Genomic DNA, 6392 nt, shown 5'->3' on the forward strand with positions numbered 1-6392 from the left:
GATATGACATCTAAAACCAGGCAACTGTAGAAAAAAATAGATATAAAATTAAAAACTTTTGTTCCTCAAAGGACACTAAGAAGAAAGCAAAAAGACAATCTGCAGAATGGGGGAAATATTTGCAAATCATATATCTGATAAAGAACTCTTATAACTCAAAAATAAAAAGACAAACCCAAGTAAAAATAACAGGATTTAAATAGATATTTCTCCAAAGAAGAGATACAAATAGCCAATAAACACATGAAAAGATGTTCAGCATCATTAGCCATCAGAGAAACGTAAATCAAAACTCTAATGAGGTATCACTACACATCTACTAGGATGGCTATCATCAAAAAAACAATAAACAAGGTTGCTGATGAGGTGGAAAAATGAGAACCCTCATACATTGCTGGTGAGAATCTTAAATGCAGCCACTCTGGAAAACAATTTGGCAGTCTTCAAAAAGTTAAACATAGAGCTAAACCTGACCAGCAATTCCACTCCTAGGTATGCACTCAAGAGAAATGAAAACATATGTTCACACAAAAAACTTGTACACAAATATTTACAGCAGCATTAGTCATAATAGCCAAAAAAGGAAACAGCCCAAATGGCCATCTACTGATGAATGGATAAACAAAATGTGGCATCTCCATACCATGGAATTTTATTATACTTGATCATAAAAAGGAATGAAGTACTGATACATGCTAAAACAGAAATGATTCTTGAAAACATCATGCTAAGTAAACAAAGCCAAATGCAAAAGGCCCCATATTGTATGATTTTATTTCTATGAAATATCCGTAATACCACAGGCAAATCCATAGAGAGAGAAAGTAGATTAGTGCTTGCCAGAGGCTGGGGGAGGGAAGAACGGGAAGTGACTGTTAATGGATGTGGGATTTCTTTTCTGGGGTGATGAAGCATTCTGGAATTAGATAGCAGTAATTGTTACAAAACCTGTGATACGCTAAAATTTTAATTACATACTTTAAAAGTGTGAATTTTATGATATGTTAATTATGTTTCAATTTAAAAAGTGAGGTGCAACTATAAAAAGGAGCTAAGCATACACATGTACCAAACAAGATATGACAGAAAAGTAATTAAGTTAACTTGCAAATCACTACTGGACACTGGTGTTTACTTTCATAATAACAAATATGAAAATCATTGAATTTTATTGCCATAAACTGAACACCAACATAAAAAAGATTGAGAGGAAAAATTAATTTGATTTCCATGAAAAACGTTCAAAGATAAATATTTGCTTTCTTTCCACTATCTCAGCTGGTTGGAAGCTGAGCTCCTGAGAGCAGATACAAGAGCTTCTATGTTAGATTTGCTAACGGCAAACAGACTTTAAAGAATTCAAGTAAAAAAACCTGAGCCTCCCATCCAAGTACTAACCAGGCCCACATTTGAAACCTATGTAAATTTACTAACAACTGTCACCCCAATAAACTTTAATAAAAAAAAAAAAAAAAAGAAAAGAAAGAAACCCGAGCCTCAGACCCGCTGCCTTTGGTAAATGGTAAGTGGATTCTCTCCAGGCAAGCTGTCACTGCGGATGAGCAATCCACCTTGATAACAAAGTCACAGGACAGAACTTTCAATTACCAGCATCTCAACCTTAGAGGCTGGATGAACATTTTCTATAAGGCTGTCGTGCAGGGAGGCCTGCGGGGTCTCTGCTCCCGCTCCCCATACAAGAACGCAGGACATGGTGAGGCCAAAAAGGAACACCCACGGAGCCATAGGTAGGGGAGTCATACCACTATATTCTCTCTGGCGGCACTATACTCTCACTGGAGGCTGGATCCACACTGTCCGCAAACCGCCATCCACGCTTGCCAGCCCAGCCGCCATCTCCTTGCTAGCCCCCATTCTTCTCTCTCTCCTCTAGCACAGCCACAGCAGTTATATTAGTGGCCAATGGCTCACTGGTTACAGCTGACGGCCAACTAGCCACAGCTGATGGCCATGCAATCACAGTTGATGGCCATTTACTACCTGAGCCAGCACCTGTCTATGTGAGGCCTAGAGCCTGGAAAATACTTTCTGGGGCTCTGCCCCCACAAGGCTTTTCTCAGATTCCCTAAATGAATATGCGTGAATCCAAACGACCAGTTTTTCCAAATAAGCACAACTCACCTTAAGAATATTGAATCACAAGCAAACTTTGTACACATACAATATAAAAGTGAAAATACAACACAATATTCTAGAACTATGCCTTGAACATTTCAAGCACCCAATAAATATTTGTTGAATGAATGTTTATGATGGTTAATCATGTTTACTAAATAATTAAGATAAAAAAATAAGGCAAATGCTAACAGTATTTCCAAATCAACTTATCTTCATCAATAGAACATTTTGGTTTTTCTTTTGCTTATTCCTAATGTAATACCATATCCTCACTGATATGCAAACTAGCAAATCAATGGTTATTAAGAAAGATATTAATAATTAGTCTATTATAAGTAGGAAGGATATTCTGATTAATTATAGAAGTTACTGCCCCCCCCCCAACTCATAAATCTTTCTGAAATAAAACAACTTCAGGTCAATAAAAATGCCAGAATTTGTGAGGTGATTAGTTTCTCAAGCACCCTACAATTTATTTTAGTTCATAAACTAAGAAAAGATATGTTAATACAGTAGGTTTAACAATAAGTTGTCTACTCTCCACATTCTGGAACACTAAGATGGATGGATCCAAGCAAAACACAATTTGCCTCACTGATGATCCATATTGGAGCTCAGTAGGAAGGGAAATTCTTTCTGAAGCACATCTTAAAGCATACTAATTTACTATTGCCAAGAAGGTCAGCAATTAATTTTACATTTTCCTTCTCTTAAGCCTCTTTTAAAAACAGGAAAATTATTTCTCAGTATCGAGCAACTATGGGTGTTTGAAATATTATACTATGTAGGATCATCAGATGAATACAAGATGTAGAAAGCATCTTCAGAGATCACATCTCCTCTTTCAGGAGACTTCTGAAAGTCTCTAACAACAAGATTCTACAAGTTCACAATGTGTGTCAGACAATTTCAGAAGTCTTCCTAAATCTCTCTTACAGCAGTGTAAGCTCTTTCCTTCTATCTTCAAAGAGAGATGAAGATGACATATGAGTATCACGCTTTGTATCATCATCTTTTAGGGTTTTTTTATTGGAAATCACACTACTCAGCTCTCTTTTACTTTCATTAACTCTTCCTTGATTTACAGACATCACAAAATAACATTTTTAAAGGAAATACAGTTACTTGGCCTCTGCATGGAAAGCACTTTCTAAGCATAAAAGCAATGAATCAAAAAGAAAAAGATTAATAGGCAGACAACATAAAATTATTTTAAATTCTATAAATCAAAGCCATCATAAATTAAATGAAAAGGCAATTGTGGGGAAAATGCCCCCATACGACAAGCAAGGGTTAATATACTCACTCTATCAAGAGTTCACACAAATGGGTGTCTGGCCAAGACAGTGCACCCCCAACATTCCCCACCCTTTCCCTACAATAAAGTGCAAGGTTCCTACAGAAAAAGAGGTTACAGCTTCTTTTCTCCCAGCTTTCAGGACCACTCTTGCCTCTTCAGCCTTGGTCCTCTGCTTCCTACCTGGTTGCTCTCTTTCTTCCAAGTCCTGTTAGACTGAAGATTCAGACACACAGTCAGCCTGGTCTCGATTTCAGATTTCCCCCCAAGACCCAGCTGCTGAACACTGCTTTCGACATTGCTCTGTAGCCTGCAGGCAAGTTACAACTCGCCCCAGGCTCCAGGGATACTTTATTCAACTTATTCCAGCCAAAGGCCAGCAGCATACTGGCTCCTGCCTGGGCTGGCAGGGGCAGGAATCAGACAAACAATTGGTAAGAAAAATCTGAGACTCCAATATAAAAACTATCATAGACTTTATGCAGGTAATTCACAGAAAAGAAATCTCTAATAGCTAACAAGATGTTTTAATGCTTAAACACAATAATGAAAGATGTGTTAAAGAGGAACTATTTTTAATCTGATATTAACAAATTTGTTTTTAATTAATGCTAACACAGGTGTCATAAAACTGATGGCAGAAGAGTAAATGGGTATAATCTTTCTGAAGGTGGCAATATGTTTCCAGAGCATTCACAATGAGCCTGTTGGCCCTTTGACTCTAATCTCATTTTTAGGAAGTGATCTTCAGTCATCAAAAATCTAGTCAAAAGATTTAAGTATGAAGACATTCATCTCTACATTTTTTTACTTGAAATATAAATATCCAACAATACAGAAACTGCAAACAAATTATGGTTCATCCACAATGTGGATTATTATGGAGCCAATAAAAATAACAGTAAGAGCTGACGGTTCTATAGCACTAAGGACCATATACACTGTTCTAAGCAATTAACATCTACGCATTCATTTACTCGTCACAATAACAGGAATGGAACCTGTGAGCTGGCAGGTGCTAGCACGGTGTCATCTCCATTTTACAGCTGAGGAATCTGAGGCCCAGAGAAGTTAAGTGATTGGCTCAAGGTTACACTGGGACGGACTCACATGCCCTTATCTGAACATCTAAAACCCAAAAGCTCTGAAAACCTAGTGTTCTCATAAACTTGTGGCAAACTCATTTGATGGCAAAACCTGACCTGAACTGATGTGAAACTATGCCTTGTAGAGTGAAGTCCTCTTACTAAAGAAAAACTAATGTGTTGGATTAGAGGTTGCTGCCCTAGACCCAATTTAAAACACAACTAGCCCCATGGGTTTCAGATCAAGAACTGCGGCAGAACTGAAATGCAAATCTAAGCATGAGTCTGGCTCTGGTATCTGTGCTCTTAACCACTATATGATGCTTTCAAAGGCCATTTAATGACACTGAAAAATGCTTAAAATTCAAACATTCAAGTATTTTTTAACTTCATACCATGGGCCAGACACAGAGAAAGAAAACTGCAATAGTGACAAGCGCTACTAAGGAAAAATATCTGGTGTCAGGAGAGCGTATACCCTAAGGAGGTTTGTCCTAGACAAAGAGGTCAGAGGAAATTAATAGTCTGCATTTACAGATGAGGAAACTGAGGCAGAGTGCTTAAATTACCTGTCCACACATCCAGTAAGGGCTGTCCCTATGTGATACTATCACTGGTATGTGCATCCACCGTGGGCAAGAGGCCTTAGGAAGTGCTGTAAGAAAGAGCTACCACTTAATGCGGTCCTACTATGTCCCAGGCTCTAGGAGATTAAAAAAGAGAGAAAGGAAGAAAACAACGCAACTTCAGAACTTTTTAGGATGGGTTACTTTCTCCAAATCACACTTACCCTATAGTAAGCACGCTTTGAACTTTCAAAAAGGTTCAGGTACCAAAATGGGGTGGAGGCGTGAGGTGAAGATAAACCAGGCAGCCAGGGATCACAGCAAACATCGGCCCCAGGAGGGGCCAGAAGGGCTTGGCCTGCTCCCTCAGCAGCTGAGGCTGCCAGTCCACCCGCAGCAGGAGGCCCAGCTGCCCGTTTGCCCGAGCGTTGCTGTAGCAACGGCCACGTCCAGCTGCAGCCCGGACCCCCGCCCACTCCCATGGAGACCGCCCTGCGCAGCGACGCCATGGCCACCTACCCTGGCCTCCGAGGGCGCGCACACTTGGCGCTGGTGGTCGCCGAGCCCGGAATGCAGCACCTGGAGAAACTTTTAGGTCGGCAGAGCAGCCGCAGGAAGGTGGACGGGGGCCGCGCGGGGACAAAGCTCGTATGCTGGAGCGAAGCTCCCTCCGGAGCCCTCCGCACCGAGGGGCCCACGTGCTCCGGGTGCTCTCGAAGGCATTCCGGAGAGAAACTCCTCTTAGGGACAGACCTGAGAATCCTGTCCCAGGGACAGAGAAGCAGCTATGTTACACGAAAAAAAACTTCGTAACTGATATTAAAGGGATGTCCACGCCAATATCCTCCCTCCTCGTCCTACCGATTGGAGCTGGGGCTGCAAGGTTTGCACTGCAGTGGGTTTCAGACCTGGACTAAAAAACGGAAAAATGACCTGGATATCAGCGATGGGGGCAGACCTAGGAGAGTGTTTGTTCCCATAAAGGAGCTGAGAAGGCTCCTGACAAATAAACTGACAATTCCCAGAAATATATTTTATCCACAATCCTCTGGGGAGCCACCTGAATGCATGCACCACCACCACCAACACCAACACCACCATCACCCACCACCATCACCGCCACCAGCACCCACCTCCACCACCACCATAGAGGCTGGAACAGGGACTCCAGCTGTATACTAATGTATTTATAGACCTGAACTGAACTAGGAATCACTTCTGTGGACATGGGTCCTGTTCTCTAGCAGCTGTGAGGAAGAAATTTAACCATCCTAATACTGGACTCATTATTTGAGGAGGATGTCC

At 41.0% G+C, this 6392-nt stretch overlaps 1 protein-coding gene across 5 annotated transcripts in view; it reads right to left on the reverse strand.

The window, feature by feature from the left end:
- STK33 (serine/threonine kinase 33) overlaps positions 1 to 6182 on the reverse strand; it is a 135639-nt gene extending 129457 nt beyond the window's left edge. Inside the window, exon 1 of one of the 5 annotated variants that reach the window (XM_019728473.3) lies at positions 5607 to 6182. The gene's annotated coding sequence lies outside the window, so the exon portion shown is untranslated. The other 4 variants (XM_019728455.3, XM_019728439.3, XM_074335951.2 and 1 more) reach the window with 4 other exon arrangements.
- Positions 6183 to 6392: the final 210 nt, after the last annotated feature.

This window comes from Rhinolophus sinicus, chromosome 14 (genome assembly GCF_057876585.1).
Source record: "Rhinolophus sinicus isolate RSI-liver-muscle chromosome 14, RSI-T2T, whole genome shotgun sequence".
In the NCBI taxonomy this organism is placed as follows: Eukaryota; Metazoa; Chordata; class Mammalia; order Chiroptera; family Rhinolophidae; genus Rhinolophus; species Rhinolophus sinicus.